General features: G+C 42.4%; 1 long non-coding RNA gene across 1 annotated transcript in view; it reads right to left on the reverse strand.

The window, feature by feature from the left end:
* LOC311629230 overlaps positions 1–19,871 on the reverse strand; it is a 107,887-nt gene extending 88,016 nt beyond the window's left edge. The window contains exon 1 of the long non-coding RNA XR_014796174.1: positions 19,629–19,871. This is a non-coding gene — a long non-coding RNA (uncharacterized lncRNA). The remainder of the gene's footprint in view (positions 1–19,628) is intronic.
* Between the last annotated feature and the right edge of the window lie 288 nt (positions 19,872–20,159).

Consider the following 20,159-nt stretch of genomic DNA (forward strand, 5'->3'; position numbering starts at 1 on the left):
TCGATTCCAGTCAAGGGCATGTACCTTGGTTGCAGGCATATCCCCAGTAGGGGGTGTGCAAGAGGCAGCTGATCGATGACTCTCTCTCATCGATGTTTCTAACTCTCTATCTCTCTCCCTTCCTCTCTGTACAAAATCAATAAAATATATTTAAAAAAAGAAAAGAAAAAAAAGAAATGAACATTGTAGAGAAAGAGCAGCTCAAGAGACCTGTGACAGAAAGCTTAAGACAAAAAGAAAGTCAGTATGTCTGTGGCACAATGAATGGGGAGTGTGTGTAATAAATATTGTCTCCTGGAGAACATAGAAATATGTTCTCTTGTTTCTCAGAAATAATATGTAGGCACAAATAATGGAACCGGGCATGGGAGCTTTGTCCTTAGACAGGGACTGAAAATGAATCTCCCTAAACAGAGGGAAGATAAAATATGCTTTAAAAATAAGTTAAAAGTCAAGGTCACCAGCTGAGGAAGTTAGAGAAAAAAAAAAGTCAGCTCCATTAGTGGGAGACTGAAGGTCTGAGGAAGGTGGGAGAACTGCCAGTCTTTGTTGCATGCCCCTTTGAGATCTGTGGTGATGATTTTAAAGGGAGAACTTCAGCAGTGTTGCCTGGTGTTCTCAAACAATGCTCAGCTGAAGATCAGGTGCAGAGTGGGCAGAGTTGAGTTTAAGCAGGCTGTGATGGTGTGGGTGAGTATGACTGAGGCAAGAGAAAAAAGGAAGTTTTTAATAAAGTGGTGATATTATCGACAATGAATCTACAGTCTCCCTTCTTCCCTCCTTTGTAGACTCAGCTGCCTACAGGGCTTTGTCCTGCCTGCTAAGAGTTCCAGTGGTTGGTTAGAATGAGGCCAAATTATATAGGTTCTTAAATGCCCAGATGGAAAGTAGATTTGATCTTGGAGAAGATGAATAGTCATTCCTAATATTTTAAACAAGGACATGATCGACTTTTAAACATTGAACAAGGTTCATAAAACAAAGGGAAATTAAGAAAACACCAGGAGGTTTTTCTCTCCTCTCTTGAATAGTCAGGATTTGGGAGTTGGAGGGTACATACATCTGAGTTTACACAATAGAATGTGAACACTATGATTAAACATCACCTTAATATAGCAATGACCAATAATGAGGAATTTCCTCATAAAGATTCAAATCAAGTATTCTTCCATTGTCCTGAATACTACCCCCTGTGTACTTGTTAAACCACATGCTTTCCTTGTTGTCTCAGGAAAATGTTATTACCATAACAACTAGACCAAACATGTTGACGTTAAGAGAACAAAGAAAGAATGCAGATTAAAACCTTATGTAAAAGAGATCACAGAATATAGGCACAGTTTATTTGTTAAAAAATCCACCTTTTCAAAATGCTGAGGTCCTTCAGTGAAGGACAATTGACTTGATAGGTTAAGACTAACAACTGCCCCAGGACTGATCTTGTCTAAAATGTTTAAAAAAGACATTGCTCAACTATCCAGACTATTCCTGGGAAACTCAAGGCACACAAGCTTGACTTGGGGAAACTGATTGGGCATTGAAGGAGAAAAACAACTCTAATTGCATCCATTAGATCACTCTCTAGGCCAATATATTTGTATGATATGATATGAACCAAGATGCTGTAGCAGAATATACAACATGTGAGTGGCTCAAATGAAGTAGAGGTATATTTCTCTTTCATACACCAGTCAAGGAGACTGTGGTCCAGATGGAGTTCAAGTAGCTGTCATCATTGAAGGTGGGAATTCTCAAATGTTTTGGTCTTGGACCACTTTACACTCAAAAATTAGGAGGACCCCAGAGAGACTTGTTTATGTGAACAAAAGCTATTGATGCTTACTGTATTCAAAATTAGAACTAAAATTTTATTTAAAATATTTAGTAATTTTTAAAACCATGATAAACACAGCCAGGGTGGCTCAATTGATTGAGCATCATCCCATGCACCAGAAGGTTGCCAGTTCAATTCCCAATCAAGGCACATACCCTGGGTGTGGGCTCCATCCCTGGTGGGGGCAGGAGTGCAGGAGGCAGCTAATTAATGTTTCTTCCTCATCAATGTTTTTATCTTTCTCTCTCCCTCTCTCTTCCTCCCTCTCAAGTCAATAAAAACACATCTTTGATAAAACCATTGCATGCTAACAAAACTAACTTATTTTATAAAATAACTATCTCTTCAAAAAGAAATGAAAGGAGTGGCATTATTTGATATTTTTAAAAATATTTTAATATCTGGCTCAATAATAGAAGTCTTCATGATGGTGATGATGATGATGATGATGATGATGATGATTAAACACTTCTGCCTCTGCATTCAATCTGGTGCAATAAGTTGTTTTAGCTAAGTCTGTGAAACAAATCTAGCCTCATAAACTATATAGCTGAGAAAAGGGAGAGTCTTTTAATAACCTTTTCAGATCATTATAGCTACTATTCTTGGATACTACATCGAACGCAAGTAGTTGCTTCTTAAAGGTTAGTTGCAATATAGAATCTGAAACCACATGAAATAAACTTTTTTCATACTCTGTTACATTTAAATCCATTGGCACGGTGACGATTATATATCTGAATACAGTTGCCAACATTTATTAAACCAATAAGCAAAATTTATTGTTTTACACTTCCAGTGGGTCATTTAACCAATGCATGATCTTGTAGTGTTAGGCATTAGTACTTTAAAAAAATTATTGGTGCACTGAGTTATGCAGAACTTCCAAATGTTGACATACATTATAGCCAATATTAGAAAATTATGCTCATCACTAGAAAATTATTTCACCACCAATCACAGCGGAAGTTTTTAAATATTTAGATGCTGTCAAGTTCCTGGTGGCAGATACGTTAATTTCCAAAATTCAAATTTCCACTTGAAAACTCAAATTTTATCACTAGAAACAAATACCATCCATTTTTGCCTTTTGAAGTGATAAGCTGATTTCCACCCCCGGTCCCACCCCCAAAAAAAGTAACATTTCTGAGTGCATTGGAAGAATTGATGCTTCCTATTTCCTTACATAGAATATTTAAGAGACAGGCACTTGACAGCACCAATTGAATTAAACTGCTTATCTGTAACACTTCTTCAAGGGATTGAGGGACAGGAGGAAAGGAGTGGTTACAATCTCAGGTCCAGGCCTGCGACCACGGAGATGGAGCGCCAGGAAAATACATCCTCTAAAGGAGTCGCAAGCTTTACAGCCAAGAGAGGGTCACTGAGGGAACATAAAATAGGGGCCTCAGAGAGAATGAAGGGACCCCCAAGGCAACAAAGAATACAGGTCATTGTGGGCTTATATCATGGGGCCCCCAGTGACTCCTTCAACTAGGAAAAACCTTTAGTTGCAGAAATATCACTCAATGGGCTGGGCCAGAACTCCAGCGCTCTGTGACTTTTTCTGTGACCTTATTCTGTCTCCAGGCTGGAGATCTGGGGGAAATCTGGAGGGTTTTATAATATTTTTATAACTTTGTTCAGTCAAAACATATTCTTATTTGAGAGTGGAGTCCAAATGTTTTATTTGTATTCCCCTTCTCGATAGCAACGAGAACAGAACAGCCTTTCTGCAGAAAACTGATGTGGGCTCAGTGCACATGGCAGAGAACTGTGAGGTAAATAAAGGTAGCTCTGGTCACAGAGAACAAAATCCTCATCAAAGCAAAAGCCAAGACCACACTGGCGTTGCAACACTTAATAAGTATGGGACCAAAAAGCTTTTAAAGGCTGTGCCTTGCCCTAGCCAGTTTGGCTCAGTGAAAAGAGCATCTGAGGGGTCCCTGGTTCGATTCCGGTCAAGGGCATGTGCCTGGTTGCAGGCTAGATTATAGGCCTGGTAAGGGCATGTGGAAGGCAACCAATTTATGTGTCTTCTCACATCAATGTTTCTCTTTCTCTGTATCTCTCTCTCCCTTCTATTCTCTGTAAAAAAAAAAAAAAAAAAAAAAAATTAATGGGAAAATATCCTCAAATGAGGTAACAAAAATAAAAGCGTGCCTTATCTGATATTCCCAGAAATGTACACAGAGATAAAAGAAAGAGCTGGAAGATATTTGTTCTGAGATAAGATCCATGTCAACCAAGAGGTCAATAAGTTCTTGGGCTTTCTTTCATCCAAAGCAACAGAAAGCCCATCTGTTACCTACTGAGAGGGGTTTTTGACTCTATGATCGTCCAGAAGTCAACCTTGTTCATGTTGCCCCCCATTATACAGGCATTATCTGCCCATCAAGAGAAAGCAGTTTGTTTAAACATTACCTTTGTATTTAGCTGAGATTAGAAGACATACAAACAATAAAATAATAGAAATAGGAGCCATGGAAATGAGAAGGAAACACACATGCCAACCTTGTGGGTTTATGCATTCCCTGTGACTAGGCATTAATTCTGAAACCAAGACTTAGGGCAGGTTGGGCAAAAAGGTAAACATACTTATAAGGTTCTCACTGTAAGAAAGAAGGAAGTGAAAATTTTGTTGGCACTAAATTTTTTAATTTCTCATCTGAGTCCCTTAATGGGAGTCATTGAGTTACATAACAAACATTCTCTCAATACCAGTTCTGCGGTCAAGTACGAATCAATGCTCATTGTGCAGATTTTTTTTAAAAACCTACAAGGGCATCCTACCTAATAAAAGAGTAATATGCAAATTAACCATTACTCTGCAATACCCACAAGTCACATCCACCAGCCATTCAGAGCGAGTATGCAAATTAACCCAAACCAAGATGGCTGCCACCACAAAGAGCAGGAAGAAGGCTTGGTTTTCCCTGGCAATGGAGGAAGCCAAGCTTTCCACATACCCTGGCTGACCCAGGCCTCCACTCAAGGATACAAAGTTTTAATTATGCAAGATAAATAAATTCCAACAGAAATGGCAGCAGCCATGGAACGAACAGGAGGCTTGGCTCCACTCCAGGCTACAAAATTCCAATTATAGAAGATAAATAAACCCCAGATACCAGGGCCTCCACTTGGGTCGCTGGGGGGCATGACCAGCCTGCAAACCACCAAAGGCCCCTTGCCCAGGCTGCCCCATTCCCAAAGGGAACCCCCACCCTGATCCGGAACACCCTTCTGGGCAAACCACCTGGCCCCCACCCATGCACCAGGCTTCTATCCTATCTAATAAAAGAGTAATATGCAGATTGACCATCACTCCAACACACAAAATGACTGCTCCCATGTGGTCAAAGATCTTGGCCCCATGTGGACACAAGATGGCCATCATAAGATGGCCAGCATGGGAGGGCAGTTGGGAGAGACCAAGCCTGCAAGGGAGGGCAGTTGGGGTAACCAGGCTGGCAGAGGAGGAAAGTTGGGGGTGACTGGGCCTGCAGGAAATGGCAGTTGGGGGGGACCCAGGCCTGTAGGAGAGGGCAGTTAGGGGTGACCAGGCCTGCAGGGGAGGGTAGTTAGGAACAAACAGGCTGGCAGGGGATCAGTTAGGCATCAATCAGGTTGGCAGGGGAGTGGTTAGGGTGTTATCAGGCTGACAGGGGAGTGGTTGGGGGTGGATCAGGCTGGCAGACAGAAGCAGTTAGGGGCAATCAGGAAGGCAGGCAGGCCTGATCCCTAAAATATCATTGGGTGAGAATTAAAAAGAGAACCCTTGCCAACTATTCTGTATGGAACTTTCTCCATCATGGCTGCCATCTGAGTCTACTTCCTACCAGAGACTTTAAACAGTCGGACATTCCCCAAGGGGTCCCAGATTGGAGATGGTGCAGCCTGGGCTGAGGGACACCCCCTCCTCCCCCCTTGCACAAATTTCGTGCACCGAGCCTCTAGTATAGAATAAACTGATTGCAGCTTTTAAATTATCCCAGTTGACCTGACCTATGTCTAACCCAGAAATGCTGCAGGGACCCAAGCTACCTTATGGCTGGTTGGGAAATGCAGTTTCCAAGTGAATCAACAAGTCCAGTGTCTGTGACAAGTACCTGACTTACAGTGTAGATCTCAGCTTAAAGTCCCAACTCTGCGAGCATTAAGTGTGAAATTGGAGGCATATTGCTGAACCTTTCGGCACTGCAATGTCTTCATTCTTTTTAGTGGACAATAAGATAGCTACATTTTTTTTAGACCTTACTCTGTGTCAGTCACTATTTAATATCTGTTTTTCCAGGTGAATTATAAGTCCCCTGAGGGTAATGAGAATATTTATTTTGTTCACTCTTTTTTAAATATATTTTATTAATTTTTTACAGAGAGGAAGGGAGAGTGATAGTTAGAAACATCGATGGGAGAGAAACATTGGATCAGCTGCCTCCTGCATGCCTCCAACTGGGGATGTGCCTGCAACCAAGATACATGTCCTTGACCGGAATCAAACCTGGGACCCGTCAGTCTGCATGCCAATGCTCTATCCGCTGAGCCATATTGGTTAGGGGTCTTTTGTTCACTCTTGTATTCCCAGCTTCTAATGCAAGTCAGGCACGTAGTAGATGCTTAATAAAAAGAATTTTAACTGACTAAACATCCACTGGCATGAAAACCCTACAAGCAAGTATTGCCATTGGACAGTTGAAGAAACAGGCACACAAAGTTTAAATGACCTTAAGAAAGTCACTAAGCTGGTTAAATAGAGTATCCTGAATAGCCCCAGAGCCTGGGCTGGGTCCACAAGGTTGCAGCAATGGAAGCAGACCAGAGCATATTCTAAGGCTCCTCCCAGCTCTGAAGTGCAATGTTCCCCACAACTGATGGACAGTCAATATCCCTTAGCACAGGGATACCTGTCACTGAAAGACTTCTGGCCTCATGAAATTCCTTAATTCTACTACCTTGAGGCCCCATCGCTGTGACTCCAGGAGCTTTGAGGACAATCTAAGTAGTGAGGCAGCCGATAGTTTTGCTGTCTTCTCTCTCTCTCTCTCTCTCTCTCTCTCTCTCTCTCTCTCTCGCTCTCTCTCTCGCTCTCTCTCTCGCTCTCGCTCTCTCTCTCGCTCTCGCTCTCGCTCTCGCTCTCGCTCTTGCTCTCTCTCTCTCTCAAAATCAATGTTTAAAAGTCTTTTAAAAAACATGTCTCCCTGGAGGGATCTTCGTTTATTCAAGAGGCCTCTGGTGGACATCTCCCACTTTCCACAGGGACCTTAAAGGACCTAAGTACCTCCTCCTCACTCCAGACACGTGAGCATTGCCTTGAAGCGCTCAGATCTCAGAAATCTGCATAGTAAACATCTGTTGACAAAGCAATAGGTAGATGTGCATGACAAAATGAGCTGTTTTATTGTCATTTCATTTTAAAATTCAAAACAGAATGAAATGTTCAGCATAGCTTTAGTACCTTGTTTTGCTGCTGCTCTTAATCTTGTAATTCCTTCAACTACATGTTATTTGTGGGGGATACAGTCCCTCAGTAGCTTCCTAAGAGTATTTTCCCCGCTTGCTGATGACCAGTGTAAAGGGTGTGGCAAGTCAGTTTGCTTCAAGGGCTCTAGAAGCCTCCCAAAACAAATGCCTGGCTTAGTCCGAGAATTAAGTCAGAAAGCCAAGGTCAATTCTCTACTTTAAGTTGATTTTTAAATACTTTTTAAATTCCTAAAGGTAGGAGCAGTTAAAAAAAAAAAAAAAGACTATATGAAATGCACAACCTCACCATATCACTGTCTAAATCACCAATAAAAGCCACAAACATTCCTTAATTAGCCTAATTATTCTCTCTCATCCAAGATCAAAGCTTTCATTAAATCTGAGGGACTTAAACTGAACAGGGTGGAGCAACAGCACAGAAAACCACAAGAAAACAAATGTCTGTCTTCACGTCTCCATGCTCCCCACTTAGAAATTTGCAAGCTGCCAGAACTCTGGCAAGTCCCGAGGATATATGAAATTTGACATCACTCACTACTGCAACTATAAACTTCCTAATAAATAACTTCGAGCAGGAGGAGACATTTTGTTTATTTGCCCTCTTTTCTGCGAAACTCTGGAGTCTTTGCCTGTGTTTTCCCAGGCTCCTTCGACAAAGCTTTTCTGGTGAATTCCTGTAACAGAAATAGCAACAAACTGATACCAAGTAGGGGAATACGATGGCTCTTCACTAAAATGGAGATTTCATTGATGATATCTATGTTCTTTCTGTGGGAATGGGTTTCTTTAGGGTTGTTATATTGTAAAAAAACAAAAAACAAAAACAAAAAAACCAGAAAACAAAACACATAAAAACAAACAAACAGAAAACCACACACACACACACACACACACACACACACACACATTAAAACATAGCACAACAGTTAAACATAAAGTCTTTGCAGCCTTCCAAATCTGCATTTTTTTTTCTTATTCTGTTACTCATTAACATTGTGACTTTGGACAAAGTACTTTGCTTTTGTATAAATGGAGATGATAATGCCTATCTTTGCAGTCGCAGTAAAGATTAGATGAGAGACTGAGGCTTGACTCCGAATAAACCTTTTATAAATGTAAGTTATCACAGCTCTCTTAGCATCCTCTGAACCAACTCGTCAGACTAACTGATGCAGCCGATCCCCATGGAACGCTGGGCACTTGTGGCTACGACATCCACCCCTGGCACCTTGCACTTCTCCTCCTACCTGTTGTGTCAGTGCGTATGCTCTCCAAACTACAAGTTCCAATCACACTTATTATCGAATCATGGGCAACCCATTAAGTTTTCTGCAAACCTATGAAATAAGGGTGGAAAACGACAACTGTATTCCATAATTTCTGTAAGAACTAAAATGGATGCTTTGCAAAGATTCATACATGCAAGCCACCAGAACAAAAGACTGCTACTATACGAGGTATAGATGAGTTGATTGGAAATCCTGGGGAATTGTTTAATGCTTTAAAGACATGTCTAGAAGATTGCTTCAAAAGTATCATCAAACCACTTAAAAAATAACTAGAAATAGTGGAGAATGGTGTGTGTGTGTGTGTGTGTGTGTGTGTGTGTGAGTGTGTGTGTGTGTTATGCACGCTGCAAGTTGAATAAATGAATAGGGTGGGAGGATATGATCAGTGCTTTGAGAAGTGATGAGCAAAGGGAGGAGACAGTGTGACTCTCTTACACTTATTCTAGTTCTATGCCTTCATGTAAGCTAGTAGCCTAAAGTGGGGCTACAGAAACAAATTTAAAGGCATGGATTTGAATAAGAATCTTTTAGGACACTACCTAATTCCATGATTTTCATGTGAAATAATGATGCCTGCACAACAAGAGAAGCTTGGTGTCCTGTGGAGATGAATACTGAGCAGTATCCTTGATTTGCTGATGTGAATGTAACAAACAGCCAAAGGACTCTGGCTGTTTGAGCAAGAATAAGTGGAACAAAGGCCCAGCACTGACCTGAAACTGCTTTTGAGCCACAGGCCAGGCCATCTTTCTGATCTTGCATCTTTCATACTATGATGACAAATGTAAACAGTTCTTAGAGATGTAGAATTTTGATTCTAATTTATTAAAGTGTAGGGAGATATAGCTGGTGTTCAGCAAAGACATTTATACTCTCAGCATGGCCCTACACATCCCAGATGCAATAGCAATTCTGGCAGATTTCTACTTTGTGCCATCAATAAATTAAAATTAACATTTTATGAAAATCACTCTAAGGAAGGGCCCACCTTTTTCTGTCTTTGCCTCACTAAACTCAACAGAAAGGAACGATGGTTTTCAAATGTTAGATTACTGCCATTTAGTGGAGACTATCATCTGAGCCCATTTTTACCAGAGCCTTAAAGTATTGGGCAACCCCGCTAACACAAGCTGAGATGCACTAAGATCAATTTGTTGGTTTTTAATGAGGCTTCAAAATGCCCTAGTCAGTTAATTAATCATTTTAAGAATGCATTACTGCTCTCTACTATTCCTGTTTCCTGTACATGAAAAAGCTAACTTACTTTTAATCACTTCCATTCCTCATTCCATCCTCTTGAAGGTTACAGCAATTCTCCGCTATTACCATCACTAACCAAAGCAGCCCATAAAATTGAAGTTCAAATATAAGGAAGGAGCATTAAATAGCATGGCAGGATTTTCAAAGCAACCAGATTTTGTGACTCTGTTTGCAATAATAATAATAATAATTCACAATTTTAAGATAGGGAGTTAACATGCTGTGGGTCTTCCTCTTTGAAAGTAATGCTTTAAGTATACAGGATGCTGCACACTATTGCCCTTCCAATAAGTTAAATTACATACAAAATGTCACTTTAACCGAGCATTTTCTTTCAGCTAAATTTCAGAGTGAAGCTTAAGTAAATGAAAGGGAAAGAATTTGAAAGCAGACAGGGTGATCTGAATTGATGAGGACATCGGTCCTTGGGGATTTGTTCACTGCTTAGCCCCCTGTATTTGCCCAAAGTGAAGCACATGGTAGTGAAAAGTGCTCAGTAAATATTTTTTGTAATTAATGCTTTAGAAGATTTTTTTTTCCTTACAGTTGAGAAACAATTCAGAAGGAATAATGGAGATAGAAACAGCACAGAATTGAGGCTGTATCCAACTTACAACCACTCGCCATGAAACAGGGACTTTCCTAGAATAAGGGGCAAGGCTTGCACATCCCACTAGAGCAGATGTAGCCTATGCAACCTCCAGGTGGGGTCAGTCCTGCTCCAGTTCACAGCAGCAGTATCCGGCCACGCCGAGCAATAGGCATTCCTGCTAAAGAGTGAGATGTTACACTTCTATTGGCTACTGAGCATTAGACAGTTGGAGAGTAGAATCTCAATTTCTATAAATAATTTTAAAGAAGAAACAACTAAAACCAGATCTTCTACTATTTCCATGGTAGTAAATCTACATTTTACAAAGTATTTTCATTGAAAAGGCCACTCTAAACAGCCATGCGGGGCACATGGCAATAAACTTCAAAATCTGCCCTTCTTGCCGAAACTGGTTTGGCTCAGTGGTAGAGCGTCAGTCTGCGGACTGAAAGGTCCCAGGTTCGATTCCCGTCAAGGGCATGTACCTTGGTTGCGGGCACATCCCCGGTGGGGGGTGTGCAAGAGGCAACTGGTCGATGTTTATCTCTCATCGACGTTTCTAGCTCTCTATCTCTCTCCCTTCCTCTCTGTAAAAAATCAATAAAATATATATATTTTTAAAAAATCTGCACTTCTAGAATGTGAGCTCACAGGGCAGGCAGGGGACTGCACCTCTCTGTTTACCTGTTTCCTTGGCACCAAGAGAGAGAGATCAAGCATTGGAATTCCATCAGTGGAGGTTCAAATCCCAGCTTTACCTCTCACCAGGAATAAAACGAAAGTCTCTCGGAGCCTTAGTCTCCTCCTCCATACAAAGGAAACAACCCCTCCTTCGCAGATGCTGTGATCATCCCAGCCCAGGAATCTGGTTTTCACGCATGATTTGGCTGGGGGTGTCTCCATAGACAATATTCCGAGAAACATGGCCTTCATCCCAAACTTTGTATTGTCCAAAGGAGGAAACTGAGCCCAAGTGGGATGAAATGCTTAACTACAAGAGCTTCAGTTACTATGAAGATGACTTGAGTGGCGCGGGGGTTGGGGATGGTCACAGAGAGCAGAAGGAGGGGTACCAATGCGGGCCAAACAGAAGGGCTCTTTTGACTATAGCCATGTCTTCATAGAATTCACATACCACTCCACTTATTCAGCCATACTTATGACTACTTTTATTTGATTTTTTTAGAGAGAGAGGAAGGTGGAGGGAAGAAGGGAAGGAGTGAGGGAGGGAGAGAGAAAGGGAGGAAAAGAGGGAGGAAAATATCAATTTGTTATTCCACTTATTTATGCATTCATTGATTGATTCTTGTATCTTCCCTGACTGGGGATCTAACAGGCAACCTTGGCACATCAGGATGATACTCTAACCAACTGCACTACCCAGCCAGGGTCTATGATTATTTTTAAATTTGCAGCAATGAAATTGCTAGATCAGAGAATATGCATTTTTGAAGGCTTTTGTACATGTTTACCACAATTGTCTTCTACGAGGCTTATCCCAGTTTGCACTCTCAGCAGCAGGTAAGGGACAAGGGGGATCCACTTCGACATCCCACCAAGTAAGGGCTCAGGAGGTAAGAGTGCTATCCGGGCTCTGCAGCGCCACAGCGCTTTGTTTTTGACACGGACTTGAGGCTGCATCTTGAATTTACAATATATTTTTAGTTAGTTGGTTGTGTCCTTAACCTTGCTACTGATTTGGGATGAAACTAGCTTGTTTCCCAAACACTGTAGTTCGCCTGAGATGAAACCACAAAATCTTGCTCCCAGGAGAAGCGAATTTAAAATGCCTGTTTGGATGATTAGCTTCAGTCAGTTTCACTACGGGAGTGTGAACAGAGCCCAAACTTAACATGAAAGGCCATAGAAATGAAAAAATAACCAATTCCAAAGGCTAAAGAGGGTAAGCAAATATCTGGAATTTAGCCATTTTACACATTTTTATTCCCATCACGTGACAAAGAGGGAACTGTTGTGTCTATTCGGTCTACTTGTGTGTTGTTGTTGGGTTTTTGTTTTGTTTTTGTTTTGCTTGTTGTTGTTATTCGTCCATCTGCATAACCCAAAACACAGAAGCTCAGTATTTTCTGCAACTTTTACATGTGTGAGCTTATGTAGAATCTAACAAACTCCAGTGCGAGCACACGTCACGCGGGCAGTGGGTCTCATGAAACTGCAAATGCTGATTCAGTAGGTTTGGACTGGGACCTGCTCTTCGGTATTTCTAAACTCCCAGGTCTGCACATGCCTGCATCACACCTTGAGTACCAATAACCAACACCAAATGTATTGAGGAGATATGAAGGACATCATCTGGCTGTCAATCACATCACCGCAGTACACTCCTCTAGCTCCGTGAAAAGGAAAGTAGAACTTAAGTGCCTGGACTTGAAACCACCCATGTGCGCCACAGCCTGTAATGATCGATGGCCCACCAGTTGGTTACTGATGGGGATGTGGGATGGCGATGCATTGCCCATAAGAACTTGTGAATGGGTGTCTATGAGTGTTTGGTGGCAGAGGAAAATGAAGGTGAGAAGCACTGCTTTATGTATGAGAAGTGTTCTCATCTCTGTACATTCCAGAAAAAGAGCCCATCAGGTTGGTAAGGACATACATCAGCAAAGTCAGTCATCAATTAAGTGGGATTGGGGCCAGGATGAGATTGCAGAAGTTTTAATCATACCCTTCTACATATTCAAGTCTATGTACAAAATATAGGGTTTCTGGCTTTTAAAGCACCATAAGTATATGTGGTCAGAAAGAAGCAAATTTCTCTAGTCAATATAATTGATAAACAGCCCAAGTGAGTTCAGAAAAAACAATTCTAGAACTATTTCCAATGATCCAAGAAGTAAAGAAATTAATTTAAAAAAAAAATATATATATATATACTTTCAAGTTAATATTTTTAAAAATTAATTTAAAATATATATATATTTCAGTCAGACTTTAAAAGGATAATGCAAGAAATAGTTTTTAAAAACCATTATTTTAAGTATAGTTATTCAGTAACTCCTCAGGAGCATTGAAAATTAACCGATTATAGAAACCAACAAGCCAAGTGAGTCTAAGATGTGTACTATTTCTACACTGTTTTACTGAAAGACTATATTTGCAAAAGTGATACTTCAGTGTACCTATACTATCCAAAGGGACAAGTTCTACTTCCCAGAATAAAAAACAAGAACCTTAAAGCAGTAAATTTTACTAAGTAACTTCTGATAATTAAACTTGGTATAGTTTTAAAGGCAAACCTTCCTTACCTCCTACACTGCAATACGAGTTACTATCATTAACGCCATACCTATAGACAGCATGTGTAGCTGCATATGGGTGGGTTTGAGAACAGTTCCTTATCCAAAGGTTTCACCTCAGATGGAACCCCTTGTAAAATGTCCCATTAGAGTTGTTTTTTTCTGAGCCTATTGCACATTCTTTGTATTTCTTTAACGATGGGATGCTTTGGGAACGGTTTTTAATTTTGAAAATAGCCAAAAGTCGTTCCAAACCAGAGATAATCCACAGGGCAGCACAACAAATACTGCTTGGAGAAAACAAAAGTGAGTAACTGGGACTGATTTTCCTCTGTGGCCAGTAAACGGACTCTGAGGACATTCTAAAGCCAGCCATTCAGAACTATTTGGAGCCACAAAAATGTCATTTGAATCACATCATATTGTGACAGCTTGGAAGACTGATACATATTTAAAGGTTATTTTGTTGAAAATTGGCTCATTGCTCTTAACCTGGTGTCAAGATATCTGCGGGGGCCCATAGACGAGTTTCCGGGGTGGGGGAGTCATGGAATTCCAGCAAATGTATGTAAAATGTGGTGTGATCACATGGCTTTGGGTTCGTTTGTTTTTTTAATCACAGGAAAGACCGCTCCACTCTCATCAGATGTTCGAAGATTGTTTGAAACTGGCAAAAAGGCAAGTTGGGAAGTTGCACAGATATGTGGGTTCAGGCTGTCCGCTTGGCTATGTAACCTTGGACAAGTTACTTACACTCCCTCTTCCTCAGTTTCTTCCTCTATGAAATGGCAATAATAATATCCAACTTGATGATCGTCATAAGATTTAATGTGAATGTAGTGCATGGCAAATGGTAATAACTCAATAAGTGGTTAGTGATGATTATGTAACAACTAGAGGCCCAGTGCATGAATTTGAGCACAGATGGTGTCTGGCTGGCCTACCCCAATAGGGGCCTGTCAGGGCGGGCTGGCAGGGTAAGGGGATTTGGGAGGTTGGCAGGCCAGCCCCACTCCCTGGTTGAACTCCCGGTGGAAAGGACAGTTTGCATATTAGCCTTTTATTATACAGGATAACATGACAATTTCTCAAATACCCTGTTTATTCCAAAATGGCCTTGACTCTCCTTGTACCATTTCATCCTCCCCTCACGACTCAGAGGAAGATGGTTTCATTTCCCACACTAACCCCCAATCTCTCCATCTTGTTTCTTCATTTTCCTTCTTAGATTTTGCTCCCTGTTGTTTCCTCCAGCATCTGCCACCTCTCTCTCTCCACCATTGTTCTCTTCTTCCATTCTAGCTTGTCATTTTCATAAAAATCTTCCCTTGATCATCTATCTATTTTACAAGTCTTTTTCCTTCTCTCTTTTTGGCACCTGGTTTGCTTCAGTGCTTCTGGTTCTTAACTCTCAAACAGTCAAATTGGGTTTGTGCAAACAAATGAGAATGAGCTCAGGAAGGTCCCAGTTCCATTCCCAGGAGTTGACCTCTGCTGCAAACTGCTGGCTAACAAAGGGGGCACAAGCACACTGGCCTGTATATGGAGACTGAAGTCTATTGTAGATCTCCTTGGTAACACTTTCTCAACCCCTCGCTTTTATTTGTGAAATGAAAATAAGCTCTCTCTTAACCAGACTATGTGATTTCCTTGTCAACCAACAGCAAAGCACGCACACCCGGGATGAACAGATAACCAGAAAGAAATGACTTAAATGACTACAAACAGCTTTCCTCAGTCCTCAGGCTCTGGGATCTCTCACCGCCGTGGGTGTTGCCAGGAAGTTCTTTTCCTCCATAACATTATCATCGCCTCTGTCTTCTGGACACGCCCCCTCAAATACAATATCAATTAAAACTCAGAATGTCAGCCCTAACCAGTTTGGCTCTATGGATAGAACGTCAGTCTGCGGACTCAAGGGTACCAGGTTCGATTCTAGTCAAAGGCATGTACCTTGATTGAGGGCACATTCCCAGTAGGGGGTGTGCAAGAGGCAGCTCATCGATGTTTCTCTCTCATTGATGTTTCTGGCTCTCTGTCCCTCTCCCTTCCTTCCTGTAAAAAATCAGTAAAATATATTTAAAAAAAAAACAAAAAAAAACCTCAGAATGTCATTAGCTAACTTTTCTTCCCCCCAAATCTGGTTCTTCCACACCCTTTCTGGAGTTTCCAATTTGGGTCAATGTTATCACCTGCCAAGTTTTCTACTCTGAAAAAATCTGACCCTGTGGGGGACTCTGGCATCACACAGGGACCCGCGGGATCTTCCTGATCCTCAAAATCTGCTGTCTGGAAGCACCCAACCCAAATCTGCCCAGAGAAAGCACATCCTTAGTAGACGGATATGCAGCCTCCTCCTTTCTTGGGGACTGAGTCTTACCCTGAAGGTTCAGAGGAGCTAAACTTGGAAAAGTTCCAATTATGGTGATGGAAATTCTCCAAAATAACTCCAAAATAATTCTCCATGGTTTTAATAGTGCCATCTATAATTCTCCTAGTGATGCTCTCCATATCCATAAGTACAATAGAGGTTCACAAGGCCTTGTTATGTCATTTGCTAAGAATGCTTCTGCATGTGTGGACACACATACAGTGTGTATACACACCTAGATGTAGTTATTCATTAGTCAAAGATTTACTGTGCAACCTCTATGCTCAAATTACGTTGCTAGGTAAATTGGATGCCAAACGATCTCTCTCCTGGAAAAGTGAGTTGCTAGAAGAGACAAGTATGTAAACAAATACTTGTAACAAGATCCGCTGTAATCGCTAACCTTCATTTTTGCACTTCCTGTTTGCTAGACACTGTGTTGAGAGTTTCTTGTGGGTATTTTTATTTAGTCACCTACAATAATACAGTAGGTAGGCACTATCACAGTTGAACAAACAGAAGGTCTCTTTCTGATGAGTGCCTTGCCCGCGCTTACAAAGAAGCAAAGGGTGCAAACCCAACTCTGTCTCACCTGGAATGCAAGTTCCAAACTAGCACATTTTCTTGTTCCCAACATTCCACAAAAACAAAGACACAAGGAGAAGGCCCTGGGCTGGGGAGAAAGGGGGTGTTCTTACTCCACAGCCAGGCTTGGGCTTACAGAGAAAGGAGAACCGGGCTGAGTCCCCAGGGCCTGAGGGATAAAGGGAACTAGAGAGCAGGGACCCTGTCCAACCAGAGCCCCGGCCCTGGGAACTACTCCATCCATCAGCCCAGCAGCTCCAACGGGAGCCGTGGGCACAGGAGCACTCCCCTCCGAGTTCTGCAGCTCTGTTAGGTTAGTTAGTCCCCCCATAGCTTAGGTTTGGGCCTGGGTTGTTTCCGTTCCACAGGACAATATGAGTCATTGTTTCCCCACTTGCTGCTTTGAAGAGGCGATGCGCACCACAGCCCTTTCACACTGGTCAGCTGGAGCTGAGGAGCCACCGAGGACAGTTAGGCAACCACAGCCTCCAGGCCCGCAGGCCTGACAGCTTCTGCCTAGAAACTGTTCTCCGAGGAAACACTGTCATCCGGGGCGTTTTGAGCTTCTTCCAAGGGGCAGGGTGTTTATCTAGTAACTTTGCAGATGCCTTTGCTGTTCCATGACTTCTCTTTTGAAGAAGGTGGCATACAATTCTAGATTCGTTTCGGGGGTACGATATAATGGTTTGAGTCCCTCCATCAGAGAACCTGACTGTGCTCTGCTGTCTGTGGCGGGGACTGGAAGCCGAGTGGTTTCAGCAGGCGAAAAGGTGTGCACTTTAGTCCTGGATGAGCCACAGCCACAAAAGGGGAACCTACCTCCTGGATGGCTTAATGGCTGAGCTGCCAGGTGGTTTCTTCTAGTCCCTTCTAACTTTTATCATTTTGCTTCTCCAAATGGCAAGCACACTTATTCTGTGAAACAGACTTTGTAACCTCTTGGCATCAAGAACTGCTTTGAAAACAGACCTGCTCCTCCAAAGGTGTGCACCCAGATCCACAAGGCAACTTTGCAAAATGTTTCAAATGAATGTCGGAGCTAGACTCTGCTGGAAACCACTCGGACGGACGTCAAAAACACTTAAATACACAAAGGAAGCAAGACCGACACGGAAAAATCAGTTCGGTGAAATGTTAAGAAATTGCCTCCTGACTGACAGCTTTAGTTAGGCTGTTGAGAAGGATTCTGGGGAAACCAAACAGGGTTGGAAAACTGTGCCCATGACAATTACCAAGGAGGATCTTAATGACATCGGCCGCGGAGTTCTTCTGTAGCAGCTTGGTGAGCATCCCTGGGCCTCGGGTCACACCAGTGACCTCTGCAGACAGGCCTCTCTCCCTGCCCTCTGAGCTGGCTTTCTGGGAAGCGGGTGTGATGGTGAGAAATGCATCCCACAAGGAGGTAGAATATTTGGATTCAACCCTGTTTTTTAAATGTACCATCTCCCTCAAGTGTGAGAGAAGGGAATTGAAAGGGAAGAGAACCAGAACTTTTTGTTGTTGTTTTTTGAGTATTTATAATGAGCTAGAAGAGAGAGAGAGAGAGAGAGAGAGAGAGAGAGAGAGAGAGAGAGAGAGAGAAGCAGAAATAGTAGGCAATAGAAATACCATTTAAAAGATTATTTGGTAGGGGAGAGTGGGGAAAAGGGGGAGAGATCAACCAAAGGACTTATGTGCATACGTATGAGCCTAACCAGTGGTCACGGACAACAGGGGGGTGGGGGCATACGTGGGGAGGGATTTGAGATGGGAATGGGGAGGGATGAGGACAATTACGTGATACCATAATCAATAAAGAAATTTTAAAAAAAGGTTATTTGGTAAAATGTAGATTTAAAAACTTCGGAAAGATAAAAACACCAGTGGTTTTAGAAGATCTTGAACAAGTTAATCTCTCGAAGCTTCAGTTTCCTGGTGTGTAAAATGTGCATAACGATCAGACCTGCCTCAGGGGGACCCTGTGGGTTAACGTGTGTGGGCCACTGAGCTCAGCCTCCCAGTGTCTGTCCGTGTGAGAGGAACTGCAGCTGCTATTATATCTGCTGCTGCAAGGTCAAACTTTATTTCCTTTTTTAACTGAATGTAGCAGAAGTTGGATCTGTGGAAGGTGGAACCAAAGTGCCTATAACCTTATAGGTTAAAAAAACAACAGCCGGAAGTGCACAGTGCATTCAGCATGACCTTCATTATGGTTTGCCCTGAGAAGCTACTGCTGGTATCTTCCTGGAAACAATAGTATTTCAGGTTAAAAGGAGGATCAATGTAAGGCTGCCCGGGGGCAGGGTGGCCTGGCCAGCCACAGCCTTGGGCCGCAGCCTGTGGTTTGTGATCAGAGGTCTGTCCTTTCCACCACATTCAGATCACCTGGCACCAAACCTGTCCAATCTAAACAGGGAACCTCACAGGAAGAGATTTAAAAATAACAGAACCCAAAACTTGGGCTACGTGGGGCTCCATGATGGCCTCAAATTTTGACTGTGGGCTAGACTTTTAGCCCGTCTTCATCGACACGTTGGATGTACCAGGATGCAATTAAGGGTCGGAATTTCCAAAATGTATCGTGCAAGCTGGATTTTAGATGTCAGTCTAGTTGACTCCCACTCCCCTGCCCTGTCCCGCAAACAAGCTTCCAAAACCCTGGGAAGAATTCCTGAGAAGGAAAAGGCAGCTAAGGTTTAATTTCTCTCCACAGAATTTTTACAACTCGGTCCACATTCCTAAGCCTTGAAGAGAGAGGCCTAGAATTCAAGTGCTGGAGCCAAGATCACCCAGTAGGATGGGAACCCAAATCGCCTGACACCCAGCTCGGCACCCTTTCCAGCACTGGGAGCCGCCCGACTCGCAAAATAAAGTTTTTAAAGAGGCTCGCCCTCTTTCCCCACCCGGCTGTCTCAGGTCATAATGTTGTGAGGCTGGAACAAAGTCCAGGATCACCAGCAATTCAGCCCCAGCCACTCACCCAGAAGCAGAAATCTCGGGCTCTCTGCCAAGGTTATGTTAGACCTCACCCCGAGGCAATATCCCACTGAGGGAACGGCGGCCGTCAGCAGCTTGGCGTGTGGCCCCAAAGCTCAAAGATCAATCCCATTTTCAGATGCGCCTTAAAGTTGCTCAGGGAATTCTCCCCAGATGTTTAAATTCCGCAATGGAAAAAGTCTTTAAGTTACAGGGGAGTAACGATTCTTATCCTTTTAGCAAACGTTGCCTTTTGGAAGTATGAGCTTATAGGCACTGTAATTAAATTTCTCTGACCGAGAATGAGTGACAACTGGAATTTGGTTTTCTGTGCGCTGTTTGCCACACGATACACTCATTCTGATGAATATTTTTGTCCAACTACCATTCTCAAGCGGATTACGGCATTTTTTCCTTTGCAAAACCAAAGGATTAGAGGTGTGTGTGTGTGTGTGGGGGGGGGGGGAGTTAATGTAAAATGTCTAGGAAAGGTTTGTATAGCCATATATGAATATGTAATGATCCGTACATATTA

Source organism: Pipistrellus hanaki (genome assembly GCF_964339955.1).
Source record: "Pipistrellus hanaki genome assembly, chromosome: 10".
NCBI lineage: Eukaryota > Metazoa > Chordata > Mammalia > Chiroptera > Vespertilionidae > Pipistrellus > Pipistrellus hanaki.